Source organism: Callithrix jacchus, chromosome 15 (assembly GCF_049354715.1).
Source record: "Callithrix jacchus isolate 240 chromosome 15, calJac240_pri, whole genome shotgun sequence".
Taxonomy (NCBI): domain Eukaryota; kingdom Metazoa; phylum Chordata; class Mammalia; order Primates; family Cebidae; genus Callithrix; species Callithrix jacchus.
Window position 1 is genome coordinate 6202266 of NC_133516.1, and position 17903 is coordinate 6220168.

Below are 17903 nucleotides of genomic sequence, written 5' to 3' on the forward strand. Positions count from 1 at the left end.
TTTCAGATCCAACTGCCTCCCATCTTCTGATTTTAGATACAAGGGTATGACATTGCTCTTCAGGAAGCTCTAGCCCTACTTGTCTCTGGTCAATAAAGACATTGATATTTGTTTGATGTGGCATAATTCAATATGGCTTTCCAAGTACATGCCTTCTTCATTTGAAGACATAGTCTTAGAGGCATTGGTGAGTCTACCATGCCTGAATGAAGGACAAGTAGAAGACGAGTGACTGTGCAAAGTAGAACCCTTACCACACATGGTGGCAGCCAACCCACATGCCATGATTACAACTTTGGTTTTAGAGAGGAGTAGCAGACAATATGCTCAGAAAAAATAATTTTAAATTAAGTTGTTAGTCAAAGTCCATGGTAAGCATTTAAGTAACAATAATACCACTAGCAATTTATTGAACGAGGAGTGTTGGATTGACACTTCAGAGTGTGGTCCCTCACTGAGAAGAAATGTGCTCAGCTGGTCTTTCTGACATCCAGAATCATGGATATCTTCTATCTGATTCTTGCCATACCTTCCCTTGATCTTCACTAATTTCCAGAAGCCTTGAAACCTGGGCAACAGTTTCAATATTTTCTAGTTTATCTGAAAATCTCATAAATTTTTATATTTTGAAGTCTGCTTATTGGTCTCAGATTCTATGCCATCGACTTTTTAGATTCCACATATAAATGAAATTGTAAAGTATTTGTCTTTCTGTCTAGTTTATTTCACTTAGCATAATGTCATCCAGTTTGTATAAAAGGATATATTTTAACATTCTCACCACAAAAATGAGTTGGCGAAGGGCTGGATATGTTAACTATCTTAATCCCACTACATTCAAAGAAAAGTCCTTTGCCTTTTTTAAACAAATTTCATTGTGTATATTTAAGGTTCACCAAGTGAAGTTATAATATACATGTAAATAGTAAAATGATTACCACAGTGAAACAAATTAACATATCCATTATTTCACACAGTTACCCATTTTCCCTCCTCTGGCAAGAGCAGCTGTAATCTACTCATCTACAAATATCTTGAATACAATACACTTTATTAACTCTAATCCTCATGTTGTAAATTAGATCTTTTATCTTAATTTATTTTCCCAGGTATTCTGACCTTTTCCACTAATAGAGGTTGAGAGGGACAAGGTGGTGGTGGCATTGGGCATCTCAACCAAGAGCAAGGTAAAGACACTGAGGTGATGGTGGAGGTCAATGAGGGAGGGACGGCCTGGGGACCCACCATGGGGCTTTCAACATAAATGGTTTAAAATGTTAATGTGAACTGAGTGGACTGGTGCCTCTCCTGCTGAGACATGTCCTTACAGAAACTCATAGAGCAAGAAGCTGGGATCAACAGGACAGCTGTTGCTGAGTTCATTCTGCTGGGCCTCGTGCAAACTGAAAAGATGCAGTCTGTGCTCTTTGTGCTCTTCCTCTTTGCCTACCTGGTCACAATTGGGGGCAACCTCAGCATCCTGGCAGCCATCTTGGTGAAGCCCAAACTCCACACATCCATGTACTTATTCCTGGGGAACCTATCAGCACTGGATGTTGGATGTATCACTGTCACTGTTCCCTCAATGTTGGGTCATCTCTTGTCCCACAAGCGTACAATTTCCTATGACGCCTGCCTCTCCTAGCTCTTCTTCTTCTACCTTCTGGTGGGGACGGACTGCTTCCTGCTGACTGCCATGGCCTATAACTGATTCCTGGCCATCTGCCAGCCCCTCACCTACAGCACGTGCATGAGTCAGACAGTCCAGAGGATGTTGGTGGCTGCGTCCTGGACTTGTGCCTTCAGCAATGCACTGACCCACACTGTTTCCTTAACTACCATCAACTTCTGTGGCCCCAGCGTGATCAGTCACTTCTACCGTGACCTCCCACAGCTCTTCCAGCTCTCCTGCTCCAGCACCCAACTCAATCAGCTGTTGGCTCTTTGCAGCAGTAGCCTTCATGGCTGTGGTGCCCTTGGTCCTCATCAGTGTGTCCTATGCCCATGTGGTAGCTGGTGTGCTGCAAATCTGCTCTGCTGAGGGCAGGAAGAAGGCCTTCTCCCTATGTGGCTCCCACCTCACTGTGGTGGGCATCTTCTATGGGACTGGCCTCTTCAGCTACATGAGACTGGGTTCGGTGGAATCTTCAGACAAGGATAAGGGGGTTGGAGTTTTCATGACTGTGATCAACCCCATGCTGAACCCACTTATCTACAGCCTCAGAAAAAACTGATGTTCAGGATGCTCTGTGCCAGGTACTGGTGGTGAAGCAATCACTGACCTGAGAGATGACCTTTTTTCCTGCCTTTTCTGGACTGAGGAAAATTTCCCCAGAAGACAGCAACCAACAAACTTTGTTTATAACCATTCTTTCTGTCTCCTGATGCCTGAGGAGTGGTGTTCTGTGTTTGGCCTGCAAGGAAACCCTACATAACTCATTCATTTATTTATTCAACAAATATGTATTCAATTTCTTCTATAATCCAGACAGTCTTCTAGGGCATTGGTGAACAAAATGGACAAAAGTCTCTTCACTCAAGCAAATCACATGCTATAAAGGTAGGCCAAATAAATAAATAAGCATCATCTATAGTATACCACATGGTGATATGCTCTGTAGAGAAAAGCTAGTAAGACAGGAAAACATGGAGTCAGGTTCTACCAACCATGCCTCCTGGGCAACTTGCTACCTAGTCTTGGGCTGTGCCCACTTTCTTGGTAGAGTTGAAATATTAGCAGCAGTTTATGCCTGGGCAGCAAAGCCCTACAGGAAAGGGCTGCTTAATCCCAGCCTAAATAACCAAGAATATCACTGCCAAGTTTCCTTTCAGAGGGATGTGAGACTCCCTGCAGATTAGACTGTGGAAAGGTATTTTGAATGATGGGCCCAGTGCCAAGAATTATTTCTTACTACTGTTCACCTTACACATCCAATAAAATCAGTTCCATCTCTTTAATACCACAAGAGGATCCCATAGGATGATCAGGGTCCAGAGGAGGAAAGAGCTGCTAAATAAAACTATGTTAATAGGTACATGAAATTGCAATAACCTAGCTTGTGCTAGCCTGACTGACTCGATTTGTTTCTCCCTCCCTGACTCTGGTGATCAGGTGCATTACTGGGTCATGCCACCCTCAAAGCTCTGAACGATTAAGAGTGGTTCACACTGTTGACAGCACCTGTAACCACTGCACTCAAAGCTCTGAACCATTGAGAGTGGTTCACACTGTTCGCAGCACCTGTAACCACTGCACTCAAAGCTCTGAACCATTGAGAGTGGTTCTCACTATTCATAGCACCTGTAACCACTGCACTCAAAGCTCTGAACCATTGAGAGTGGTTCTCACTATTCACAGCACCTGTAACCACTGCACTCAAAGCTCTGAACCATTGAGAGTGGTTCACATTGTTCACAGCACCTGTAACCACTGCACTCCAAGCTCTGAACCATTAAGAGTGGTTCTCGATATAAACTTGCTGGAGACAGATCCAAGATGGCCAATTAGTAGCAGCTCAGGATTGCAGCTCCCAGAGAAAGAGCAGAGGCTGAGTGGAGGCCACATTTCCAGACAAATTTTTGTTGCCCACAGACCAGGAGATTCCCAGGTGGAGGAGCCCCATGGGTCACCAGTGCAGCTGTTTTGGCTGGCCCAGTGGGTTTCTGCACAAAATACATGGGTCTGGGCACCATTTTAGCTGCTGATTGGAGCTTGTGAGAGTCAGAGTCAGCCATTCAACTGATAAAAAAGGGGACCAAAACAGGGAGCCAGGCCAGGAAATTCCCAGGCAAAAAAGTGTCATGAATCTCAGAGCAGCTGTTTCAGCCAGCTCAGTGGGTCACCACATGGGAAATCACACAGATCCTGGTGCCTTTTCAACAGGAGACTGGAACACCTGGGAGACAGAGTTGCCTCTTCAACTGAAAAAAAAGGGGGGTCTGAAGCAGGGAGCCAGGTGATCAGCCTCGGCTGGTCCCACCCCCACAAAAAAACAGCAATCTGAAATGCTGTGGGTTGAGAGTTTTACAGCAAGCATAGCTGAACCCGGGATGGTCCAGCTCTGTGGCGGAGGGGCATCTGCCATTATTGAGGCAGTCCACCACTACCGAGGTAGTCCATCATTGCTGAGGCAGCCCGCCATTGCTGAGGCGGCCCTCCATTACAGAGAGAGTCCACCATTATAGAGGTGGGCCTCCATTGCTGAGGCCGTTCTAACTATACCCATATAAACAGGACTGCAGGGAAGTTCACAAAGCAGCTGGGCAGAGCTTACAGCAGCTCAGCAAAGCCTCTGCAGCCAGACTGTGACTAGGCTGCCTCCTCGCTGGGCAGGGCAGCCCTGGAAAAAAAAAAAGGCAGCAGCACAACAGAAACTCATAAATAAAGCCCTAACTCCCCAGAAGAGAGCAACTGGGGGAAAAAACAGAGTTTATGAGTTCTGCTTCAGCAGACTTAAACGTACCTGCCCAGCAGCTCTGAATGAACAATGGAGCTCAAAGCTCAGCACTTGAGCTCCTAGAAAGGACACACTGTCTCCTCAAGCAGCTTCCTGACCCCCATATATCCAAAGAGTCACCTCAAAAAGGAGAGCTCAGACTGACAAAGATAGCAGAAGAAGAAACAGACAGCAACCCTTACTGTTCTGCAGCTGCTGCAGGTGATCCTCAGGCAAACAGGGTCTGGAGTGTACTTCAGCAGTCCTACAGCAGAGGAACCAGACTGTTAGAAGAAAAACTAAGAAACAGAAAGAAATAACTTCATCATCAACAAACTGGACTTCCACTCAGAGACCCAATATGAAAGTCAACAACTGCAAAGATGACAGGTGGATAAATCCACAAAGATGGGAAGAAACCAGTGAAAATGGATGAAAACACCCAAAACAAGAACGCCTCTCCTCCTCCAAGAGATCATAACTCCTCACCAGCAAGGGAACAAGGCTGGATGGAGAATGAGTGTGATGAATTGACAGAAACAGCCTTCAGAAGGTAGGTAATAAAAAACTTCTCTGAGCTAAAAGAACATGTACTAACCCAATGCAAAAATCTAAGAACTTTGAAAAAATATTTCACAAAATTCTAACCAGAATAAAGAGCTTAGAGAGGAATATAAGTGAATTAATGGAGCTGAAAAACACAACATGAGAACTTCACAAAGCATATAACAGTTTCAACAGCCGAATTGACCAAGCAGAAGAAAGGACATCAGAGGTCAAAGATCAACTCAATGCAACAAAATAAGAAGGCAAGATTAGAGAAAAAAGGGTAAAAAGGAAGAAACAAAGTCTCCAAGAAATATGGGACTATGTGAAAAGACCTAATCTATGTTTTATAGGTGTACCTGAATGTGATGAAGAGAATAAATCCAAGCTGTAAAATACTCTTAAGGACATTATCCAGCAAAACTTCCCCAACATAGCAAGGCAGGCCAATATTCAAGTCCAGGCAATACAGAGAACACCATAAAGATATTCCTCAAGAAGAGCAACCCCAAGGCACATAGTCGTCAGATTCACCAGGGTTGAAATGAAGGAGAAAATGCTAAGGGGAGCCAGAGAGAAAGGTCAGATTACCCACAAAGGGAAGCCTATCAGACTGACAGCAGATCTCTCAGCAGAAACCCTACAAGCCAGAAGAGAGTGGGGGCCAATATTTAACATCCTTAAAGAAAAGAACTTTCAACCCAGAATTTCATATCCAGCCAAACTAAGCTTCTAAGTGAAGGAGAAATAAAATCCTTTACAAACAAGCAATTACTCAGAGATTTCATCACCACCAGGCCTGTTTTACAAGAGCTCCTGAAAGAAGCACTAAACATAGAAAGGAACAACCAGTACCAGCCACTCCAAAAACATATCAAGTGGTAAAAATTATCAACACAATGAAGAAACTGCATCAACTAATGGGCAAAACAGCCAGCTAGCATCAAAATGGCAGGATCAAATTCACACATAACAATATTAACCTTAAATGTAAATGGGCTAAATGCCCCAATCAAAAGACACAGACTGGCAAATTGGATAAAAAGTCAAAACCCATCAGTACTCTGTATCCAGGAAACCCATCTCACATGCAAGGATACACAAAGGCTCAAAATGAAGGGATAGAGGAAGATATACCAAGAAAATGGAGAGCAAAAAAAAAAAAAAGCAGGAGTTGCAATTCTTATCTTTGATAAAATAGACTTTAAATCAACGAAGATCAAAAGAGACAGAGAAGGACATTACATAATTTTAAAAGGATCAATGCAACAAGAAGAGCTAACTATACTAAATATATACGTACCCAATACAGGAGTACCCAGATACATAAAGCAAGTTCTTAAGGACTTACAAAGAGACTTAAACTCCCACACAATAATAGTGAGAGACTCCAGTACCCCATTGTCAATATTGGACAGATCAATGAGATAGAAAATTAACAAGGATATCCAGGACTTGAACTCAGACCTAGACCAAGCAAACCTAATAGACATTTACAGAACTCTTCACCCCAAATCCACAGAATATACATTCTTCTCAGCACCACATCACACCTACTCTAAAATTGACCACATAATTGGAAGTAAATCACTCCTCAGCAAATGCAAGAGAACGGAAATCATAACAAACAGTCTCTCAGACCACAGTGTAATCAAGTTAGAGCTCAGAATTCATAAACTAACTTAGAACTGCACAGCTTCATGGAAACTGAAAAACTGGCTCTTTAATGTTGACTGGATAAACAATGAAATGAAGGCAGAAATAAAGATGTTCTTTGAAACCAATGAGAACAAAGACACAACATACCAGAATCTCTGGGAAACATTTAAAGCAGTCTATAGAGGAAAATATATAGCAATAAATGCCCACATGAGAAGCAAGGAAAGATCTAAAATCGACATCCTATCATAAAAATTGAAAGAGCTAGAGAAGCAAGATCAAAAAATACTCAAAACCTAGCAGAAGACAAGAAATAACTAAGATCAGAGCAGAACTGAAGGAGATAGAGACACACACAAAAAAACTTAAAAAACTATAAATCCAGGTGCTGGTTTTTCAAAAAGATCAACAATATAGACAGACCACTAGCCAGATTAATTTAAAAAAAAAGAGAGAATAATCAAATAGATGCAATAAAAATGATAAAGGGGTATCACCGAAGATTCCACAGAAATATAAACCATCATCAGAGATTACTACAAACAACTTTATGCTCATAAACTAGTAAACCTGGAAGAAATGGATAAATTCCTGAACACTTGCATCCTCCCAAGCCTAAACCAGGAAGAAGTTGAAAGCCTAAATAGACCAGTAACAAGGGCAGAAGTTGAGGCATGAATTAAGAGCCTACCACTCAAAAAAGCCCAGGTCTAGATGGGTTCACAGCTGAATTTTACCAGATGTACAAAGAGGAGCTGGTATCACTCCTTCTGAAACTATTCCAAACAATACAAAAGAGGGAATCCTTCTTAAAACATTTTATGAGACCAACATCATCCTGATACCAAAACCCAGCAGAGACTCAACAAAAAAAGAAAACTTCAGGTCAATATCCATGATGAACATAGATGCAAAAATCTTCAATAAAATACTGGCAAGCCAATTGCAGCAGCAGATCAAAAAGCTTTCTCTATCACGAGAAAGTAGGCCTCATCTCGGGGATGCAAGGCTGGTTTAACATACGCAAATCTATAAACATAATCCACCACATAAACAGAACCAAAAACAAAAACCACATGATTTTCTCAATAGATGCAGAGAAGGCTTTTAACAAAATTCAATAGCCCTTATGCTAAAAATTCTCAATAAACTAGGTATCAATGGAGTGTATCTCAAAATAATAAAAGCTATTAATGACAAACCCACAGCCAATATCATACTAAATGAGAAAAAGCGAAGCATACCCTTTGAAATATGACACCAGACAAGAATACCCTCTCTCACCACTCCTATTCAATATAGTATTGAAAGTTCTAGCCAGAGCAGTCAGGCAAGAAAAAGAAATAAAGGGTATTCAATTAGGAAAAGAGGAAGTCAAATTGTCTCTATTTGCAGATGACATGATTGTATATATAAAAGACCCCATCATCTCGGCCCAAAATCTCCTGAAACTGATAAGCAACTTCAGCAAAGCCTCAGGATACGAAATCAATGTGCAGAACTCACAAGCATTCCTATACACCAACAACAGACAAACAGAGAGCCAAATCAAGAATGAACTGCCATTCACAATTGCTACAAAGAGAAGAAAATACCTAGAATACAACTAACAAAGGATGTAAAGAACCTCTTCAAGGAGAACTATAAACCACTGTTCAATGAAATAAGAGAGGACAAAAACAGATGGAAAAACATTCCATGCTCATGGTTAGGAAGAATCAATATTGTGAAAATGGCCATACTGCCCAAAGTTAATTTATAGATTCAACACTATCCCCATCAACCTACCTATGACCCTTTTCACAGAACTGGAAAAAACCACCTTAAACTTTATATGGAACCAAAAGAGAGCCTGCATAGCCGAGTCAATTCTAAGCAAAAAGAACAAAGCTGGAGGCATCACGCTACCTGAGTTTAAACTATACTACAAGTCTACAGTAATCAAAACAGCATGGTACTGGCACCAAAACAGAGACACAGACCAATGGAACAGAACAGAGGAGTCAGAGGCAATGCCACACATCTACAATCATCTGATATTTGACAAACCTGACAAAAACAAGCAATGGGGAAAGGATTCCCCGTTTAATGATTCTGGGAAACAGGCTAGCTGTGTGCAGAAAGCAGAAACTGGACCCCTTCCTGACAGCTTACACTAAAATTAACTCCAGATGGATTAAAGACTTAAACATAAGACCTGGCACCATAAAAACTCTAAAAGGAAACCTAGGCAAAACCATCCAGGACATAGGCACAGGCAAGGACTTCATGACTAAAACACCAAAAGCATTGGCAACAAAAGCCAAAATAGACAAATGGGATCTAATTAAACTCTAGAGCTTCTGTACAGCAAAAGAAACAATTATTACAGTGAACTGGCAACCAACAGAACTGGAAAAAATTTTTGCAATCTACTCATAACACAATGGGCTAATATCTAGAATCTACAAAAAACTAAAACAGATTTATAAGAAAAAAAACAAATCCATTCAAAAGTGGGTGAAGGATATGAACAGACACTTTTTGAAAGAACACATTTATGAGGCCAAGAAACATATGAAAAAAATGCTCATCACTGGTCAGTAGAGCAATGCAAATCAAAACTACATTGAGATACCATCTCACACCAGTTAGACTGGTGATCATTAAAAAATCTAAAGAAAACAGATGCTAGATATGAAGATTGACCCAAAATTGATTAAAGACTTAAATGTAAGACCCAATACAGTACAACTACTGGAAGACAACATAGGGAAAAAATTTCAGCACCTTACTTTGGGCAAAGATTTTATGGATAAGACCTCAAAAACATAGCCAACAAAATAAAAAATAGACAAATTCACTTTGGGAGGCCGAGACAGGTGGATCACGAGGTCAAGTGATCAAGACCATCCTGGTCAACATGGTGAAACCCCATCTCTATTAAAAATACAAAAAATTAGCTGGGCACCATGGCGTGTGCCTGTAGTCCCAGCTACTTAGGAGGCTGAGGCAGGAGAATTACCTGAACCCAGGAGGCAGAGGTTGTGGTGAGCCGAGATAGCGCCATTGCACTCCAGCCTGGGTAACAAAAGCGAAACTCTGTCTCAAAAAAAAAAAAATAGACAAATTGGATTATGTCAAACTAAAAAGCTTCTTCACAGCAAAGAAAAGCATCAACAAAGTGAAGAGAAAATCTGCAGAATAGGAGAACATCTTTGCAAACTATTCATTTGGTAAGATTTTAATATCCAAGATACAAAAGGAATTTAACTCAACAACAACAACAAGAAGTACTAAGTAAATAATGGGCAAAGGATCTGAATAAACATTTATCAAAAAAAAAAAAAAAAACATACGAATGGCCAACATCACTAATTATCAGGGAAATTCAAATCAAAACCAAAATGAGACCTCATCCCACCCCAGTTAATACTGTATCATCAAGAAGACTAAAAATAAAAAATGTTGTCAAAGTTGTGAAGGGCAATTCTTATATACCGTTGTTAGTGGGAATGTAAGTTAGTATGGCCATTATGAAATGTGGTATGGAAGTTCTCAAAAAAGCTAAAAATAGAACACTACTAAATGATCCAGCAATCCCACTACTGGGTATGTATGCAAAAGAAAGAAAATTGGTATGTCCAAGAGACATCCGTACTCCTATTACTATTTATGTTACCCACCAAAGAATTAACCTAAGTGGCCAGCAGCAGATAAAGAAAATATGGTGTATATATACAGAATGGAATACTATTCAGTCATTAAAGTCTTCAATTTTGTCATTCATGGCAACATCGGTGAGCCTGAAGGATATTTTGTTAAATAAGTCAGGCACAGAAAAATGAATACCACATATTCTCACTCATGTGTGGAAACTTAAAAAGTTGCCAGTATAGAAGTATAGAGTAGAATATGGGCCACTAGAGGCTGAGAAGGGGACGAAGTGGGGTTATAGAAGTTAGTTAATGAATAACATATTACAGGACAGGAGGAATAAGTTCTAGTGTTCTATAGCACTGTAGGATGACCCTGGTAAACAACTTATTGCATTTTTCAAATAACTAGAAGAGAGAACTTTGAATGTTCTCAATACTAAGAAAAGTTTGAGGTGATAGAAATGCTACTTTTCCTGATCTGATCATTGTACATTGTGTATATGTATCAAAATATCACACTGTGCCCAATAAATATGTAGGATTATTATGCATCAATTTTAAAAATTTAAAATAACTGATATAAATGAATTCTGAACAATGAGTGAGGTTCTTAAGCAGTCTTTGGTCCCCTTACCCATGCTTGAGAAGTCCTTTTTAGAGCCTCAGGTGTGACTTAATTCTCAGATACAGATAAACTAAACTATGGTAGCAAAGCAAATAGAAAGTTTGTTTTAGGTTTGGGTCAAGTAAGAAAAAAAGACATACAGATATAAAAATTAAGAAGAAAGCAAGGTTAGAAGACAGACTGATGTGAACACTTGCTCAGGAAAATGAGTAAAAAGTTTTATTTAAAATTTGAAGTTTTCTTTAGCAAAGAAGGGGACTGAGATGTTCGGGTCTTATTATTGACAAGAGAGGACAGACTATTATTTAAAACAGACCTACAGGGTTTAATTATGCACGATAAATTAGTGGCTTAACAGTGAAGACAGAACTTTCAAAGATTTTAAATTATACCTCCTTAGGGTCACTTGGGATTAACAAAAAGGAAAATCTTCCTAGCAGATTACTGAGAACAACTTCCTAGTTCAACTATATATTCTCCCACATCTGTTTACTTATTCAGAAATTATGTAATGTTACATTTAAACAAAAAATTCCACATGGAGAAAAAAGAGAACTGAAATAATATTGAAATATTAATGTTGATATATTCATCAGATAAAATTATGTAAGACTCCCAAGTATTCTATCATGGAAGGGATTTTTCCTTTTACCATTGACTCTTTCCAGGGCTCCCTTCATGTCTCTGTTACTCAGGCTATAGATGAAGGGGTTCAACAAGGGGGCCACCACAGTGTACATCATAGCCATGACAGTCTACTTTAGAGTAGAATTATTAATTGATGGGCATAAGAAGAGACCAATAACAGTCCCATAGAACAGTGACAGCACAGAGAGGTGGGAGCCACAAGTAGAGACGGCCTTGCAGATACCCTTAGAAGAAGGGACCTTGAGAATGGAGAAGACAATTCATGCCTAGGACCTAATGATAAGTAGAAATAGGATGACAAGAATGAAGCCTCCCATGATTAATATCACCAATTCATTAACTCGAGTGTCAGACTAGGCCAGCTTCAGCAGAGAAGACATATCACAGAAAAAGTGGAGGATCACATTGTCTGCACAAAAACACAACCTGGCCATGAGTAAAGTGTGCAACATGGCATGGGAGGTGGTCAGCACCCAGGACAGCACCACCAGGGAGAGACACAGCATGGGGCTCATGATGGTGGCATAGTGTAGGGGGAAGCAGATGGCCACATAGTGGTCATAGGTCATGGCCACAAGGAGGAAGCTCTCTAGATCCAAAAAATACAAGAAGAAGTACATCTGGATCAGGCAGCCTGCATAGGGGATGGATGGGTCTTGGATCTGCATGTTCTGCAGCAATTTGGGCATTGTGACAGAGGAAAAGCAGAGGTCTGAGAAGGACAAGTTGCTGAGAAACAAATACATAGGCATGTGGAGATGGGAGTCTAGTCGAATGAGGATGATAATGATGATGAGGTTCCCCAGGAGGGTGGTAAGATACGTGGCCAAAAACAGGGCATAGAACAGTTTTGCTACTCTGGCTGGATGGGCAGGCCCAGGAGGAGGAACTCTGAGGTGCTGGTTTGATTTCATCCCATCATGCTGTCTTCGGGTCCCTTAAAAACCTGAGTAAAAATAAACATGTTTCTATAATACAGGTCATTAGGTGTTCTTCAGTCATTGGTTTCCCCATCATTATCCCTAACAACCATCTCTATAATCAGAAATGTGCCACATCAAAAAATGCACGCTTCTTTTCACTATGATTGATCTCACCTTTCATAATGTGTAACACAATTGACTCCTTTCCTTCTAAAACACTCCGATCTTTTAGCCTCTGTGCGATCACACTAGTTGCCTGACACATACAGATCATTCCTTCTTAACAACTGTGATTGGTTTCTTCTCTAATAGTACCTTATATATCGGTGTCTTCTGGGGATTTTTCTAAACTATTCTAATTTTACAGACTGAGCCCTGAAAGAGTTCACCTGCCCCCATGACATTGATTATCATCTACACCTTATGGGTAAACGTATCACCATTAGTATTTTGTAACCAGTTGCTTCCTGATTATCTCCCAGCTTAACAGATCCCAAGCTATTCTCAGCTTAACAGATCCCAAGGGCAACTCATGATCTCACCCTGCCACTCTCCCAATCCACTCACTCCTCCAGTCTCTCATATCTCAGTTAAAGAAATCCAGGCTCAAGTCAGAAACCTGGGAGTTTTCTTTCATTCATTTATTTCTCTCAAGCCCAACATCTTATCCTAGCAAGTCATGTAGAGTCTGTATTTCATTCTCTTTCTAATCCACCCACTGCTTTTCCCAACTGCCACAATCCAAAACAGGCTGACATCCTGATCCCCCATCTGGACTACTGCAATGGTCTCATCTCCCTGCTCCTGTGCTCACTAGCCTTCAATCCATTCACACTGTGGAATTCTAAGATAAAAATTGAACCATCATTCTCCTGCTCAGAGTCCTTATGGATTCTCATTATTTTTAAGATATAGGCAAAATTTCTTTCAAGGACACAAATATTTCATTATCTGACCCATGCCTACCTCCACCGCCTCATCTGGTCCCACAATGAAGCTGCATCAGCATTCTTCAACATTCTCCAGAAATGCTGACCTTGTAAGGCACAATTTCTTGCCTCCAGATGTTCACACTTGCTGTTCTGTGTAACATCTTCTTCCCTCTTACTTGGCACACTCCTGCTTCATGTATATTACATGTCACTGGCTCAGCTAAATCTTCCTTGGTCTCCCCAGGTGAGACCTGCTTCTGTGTTTCCACAACATCCAGTACTCACCCAGCAGCATTCAATGCCCTTGATTGCTTGTTTATAGCTCAGTTTCCTACCAAACTGTAAACTCCATACAGGTAGGCTGTAAAACCAGCCCAATACTCAAAACTATCCTAAGAACATCATACAACTGGGGAAATGAAGACCCTCAGGTTGTAGGGACACTAAGGTACCAGCTTATTTACCCTCCTTTGTGACCGCAGCAAGGTCAGCACCTGGGATGGTGCCTGGATATGGCCAATGTTTCACTAATATTTGTTGGCTGTCCTTCAGGCTGAGACATACATTCCTCCAACTTTAAAGCGGCCAACTCCCATTGTAGTTAAACTCCTATTAAATCCTTCCAGAATAAGAATTCACTAGCCTTAACCATTCGGTGCTAATTTTGACGCTTTATTACAGAATTCTGAGATAAACTTCAGACCTATGGAAAATGTTAGACCATCCAACTACACTACTCTTTATTTTAAAAAGACAGCCCAGGCCGGGCACAGTGGCTTATGCCTGTACTCCCAGCACTTTGAGAGGCCAAGGTGGGTGGATCCTGAAGTCAGGAGTTCAAGACCAGGCTGACCAACATAGTGAAACCCTGCCTCTACTAAAACTACAAAAAAAAAAAAAAAATAGCCAGGCATGGTGGTGAATTTCTATAATCCCAGCTACTCAGGAGGCTGAGGCAGGAGAATCACTTGAATCCAGGAAGCAGAGGTTGCAGTGAGCCAAGATTGCACCACTGCACTCCAGCCTGGGCGGCAGACTCTGTCTCAAAAAAAAAAAAAAAACCCATTATGCATGTTTACAGTGTCATTTTGGTTTCAGTGTCAATGTCTATGTGGTTCAGTTATGTTGACATGAAGAAATGTATCTGAATGTTTGTATAATTTGGAGATAAAGGGAATGAATATACCTACCCTTGTGACCTCGCTGTACATCCTCTCCAGATATCCATACCTTAAAATGCCTCTGAGCTAAGAAAGCTGAAGGGTGTTAAGGTATGTGAGAAGTTCCTTCCTGAACGGGATGTAGCTGAGTCTAACTGCTGGGATTTTCACCCTGCCAATGCTTAATCTAGCCACATTAATAGTTTTTCACATTTGGACATAATGTGCTAGTACTGTAGCAGGAAAACGGCATCAAGTGAAGTTTCCTATGCTTGTTTTCTCAGAAGTCTGCCTCCTTGGGAAATGAGTGGGACCAAACTCTGCTGTCAAGGATCTTATTAGAAATTTCAAACCAGAGAGACATCACTTGTGAATACTGCTGCTGATCGGGAATATGAATTTCAGCAGCTCCCTCAATAATGCCTCTCATCTTCTTCACCTGGTAAATCTGTTTCTCAGTCTGGACTGCATAGAAGAATCACAAAGGTCGCTGCTTCTAAAATTTTAATTTACATACAAACCACCTGGTGGTCTTGTTAAATGCTGATTTGATTCAATGGGCCTGGTGTAAGGCCTAATTAACATTTTGAAAGTTAAAATTGTACATTTGGTGATGCCAATTCTGCTGTTCTGTGGACCACAGTGAGTAGTAAGGACATATAATACATTTTTAAAAAACAGATTACAGCACCATCCCCAGATATATGTAATCAGAATCTCAGGAAGGGGGCCTTAAGTAAGCTCCCTAAGTAATTCAAATACATAGCCGAGGGATTGAAATCTGTACTAAATGCCTATCTCACAGATATGTCATTATGTTGAAATGATACAATCCTGTAAGAGAGTACATTGCATAGTATTAATGGACACTATCATTAATGAAAAGATACTAAGTTGTGAACATTAAATCAAAGAATTTCTGGAATGTAGGAAAGTCTTGAAAGGCAGAGAGGTGAAAGGCAGAAAAGGAAAGTTATCATATCTGAAAAACTATCCTATAGAACATCATACAACTGGGAAAATGAAGACCCTCAGGTTGTAGGGACAGTAAGGTACCAGCTTATTTACCCTCCTGCCCAACTTACTGTGTCTGAGGTTAACTCCAGGGCCCTGATCCAACATTCTCCACCCCTTTGTTGGTGGCATATGATGTAATCGCCTTTAGAGTCATCACCTGTGTCTGTAGCCACCCTCCTCACTTCTCCCTTCCTACCTATCCCTGGCCCTAGGATACTGTGCATCCCAGAAGAGTCCAGGTCCTGGAAGAACTCATTACAAACAAAGCAATTACACAGGGCCTCTCTAGAACAAATTATCTTAGAGTCTTGCAACAGTGACTGATTACAGTTGCTGATCACATCTTACTACACTTTGGGGAATCATGAGAATGGAGAGCTCAGGGATGGGTGCTTAATCATTGCATGCTTAGGGAATGGAGAGTACACCTGTGAGGCTGAGGCCTACATCTTGAGAAGTGAATAAAAATGGTTGGAGAAGTTGTAAAAGTAAGCAGGGACCAGTCCATAAATGTCCTAAAATATCTGAAGGGTGTTAAGAGTTTAAGCTTTATCCTGTAGACAACAAGCCATTAGCCGTCTTTGAATAGAGGACAACTGTGGAAGGACATATGTTTTGGAAATATTTCCAGGTGGCAGAATCTCTCACTATACAAATAGGCCCTGCAAATAGGCCCTAGGAGAGAGACAAACTGTAACCAACAAGGATCAGACTTTCATGACTCAACCATATACAGATACAGAGAAAGGACAGGAGTAAGAGAAAATATGAACTCTCAGATCACATTCAATTCTTCCTTGGGCCAATATGGAAAAGCAAATCCAGATCTGCAGCCCTTTGAGTTACTTCTAGCTCCTTACCTCTCTAGGAAAACCTTAATAACCAGATACCATCATTATCCCAACCACTCTCCACGTGTCAAGTTACCTCCTCCTCCTAGCTTTTCCTTATCCTACAATTGATCAGAAGACCACAACTGACATTTACAACTCCTTCTTCCACACCTAGTCCATGTTCCCTTTTTCTTAACTGCAGCTAGATTCACCCTTCCTTCCTTGTGAGCCTGCATCCTCAGTGTTATTGCTTTTCTTGGGTTGTCGTAATAGTGTTTCATTAAACTTTGCTGACAACCAAAAGAATCCTCTGCATAACAGATATGGTCTTCTCTTTCCTCATTATGCAGAGAAACACAATTTTCCATTGTTAACTGGGATTGAAGTACCACAGGCAGTAGAATAACCCCCTTTCTGCCTATTGATTCGGAAACATAAAGAAACAAAATTGCCAAATGGCAGTCTCAACTTTCAGTAGAATAAAAACAACGAAGCACTTCTGGTAAAAGCATTCCTCCCTTTAGAATCGTAACAGACACTTCCTGTGCACAACTTCAGATTCTCTCAGCCATCCTCTTATTCCAGCCACAGCTGCAGTAACCAATTCTGCATAAACTTTGACCAGCTTCACATAGATTCAGTCTGACAGTATTACCTCAGGTCTAGTCCATCTGCTTCTTGTGTCCTGCCATATGGTTTCTCTGACCCCATGGGGTGGAATATAATGGAAAACCAGCCCAGTACTCATACATACCCAACCAGGAAGTGGAAGAGAGTTGTTGCTGTGTTGGTCACCCCTTAAGTACAGGTGCTGGGAGCTTATGCATATATGCTTTAGGTCCTCCTAGTGGCTGCCAACTCATTAAGCCATCCTAGTAACTGGTCTTCCTCCTTCCCTACTTAACACCCCCGCTATAGCTTACTTCATGTGAACTAAAATTCTCAAATAAACTACTTACAAATAAGACTTTTTCTCTGTCTCTACTTTTTGGGTAACTAAAGCTATGACAGAAAGTAAGATCTGTGAATTAACAGAGCCCAAAATTGTGGGGGCAGGAAGCAAAAGTTCTGTGGGTACATTAGTTGATCTAATAATGAGGAATGTCAGCACTGCTACCATTCCCTGATATCCAGACTCATGAATCATGGCTATGGGAGAAACATATAGGAGAAATATTTGGGCTCCTGGTTCAAAGCACACCTACCTTTCTGGTACCCCTAATTTTTGTTACTTTGTGAACTGCTTTGTCTCTAGCATTTGCAACAATGCCTGGCACAAAGCAGATTTTCATTAAATATTTGAATTAAATGAACCACACAGACTAGCAGTTCTAGAACAATGCTTAGTAACAGTACTGACAATATGCAGACTTGTCTTTTTCCTGATAGTGCAAATACCTCTACTATTTCCCTCTTAAGACTGATGCTGGCTTTGAAGCTTACTCAGATGTGTTATTATCCCATATTAAATAAACATGATCTATTC

General features: G+C 40.8%; 2 pseudogenes; one reads left to right on the top strand and one right to left on the bottom strand.

Moving 5' to 3' along the window:
- Positions 1–1318: 1318 nt before the first annotated feature.
- On the top strand, positions 1319–2286 carry LOC100396913 (olfactory receptor 3A3-like; annotated as a pseudogene).
- A 9220-nt stretch (positions 2287–11506) lies between these two features.
- LOC144579462 (olfactory receptor 1E5-like) lies at positions 11507–12474 on the bottom strand (annotated as a pseudogene).
- Between the last annotated feature and the right edge of the window lie 5429 nt (positions 12475–17903).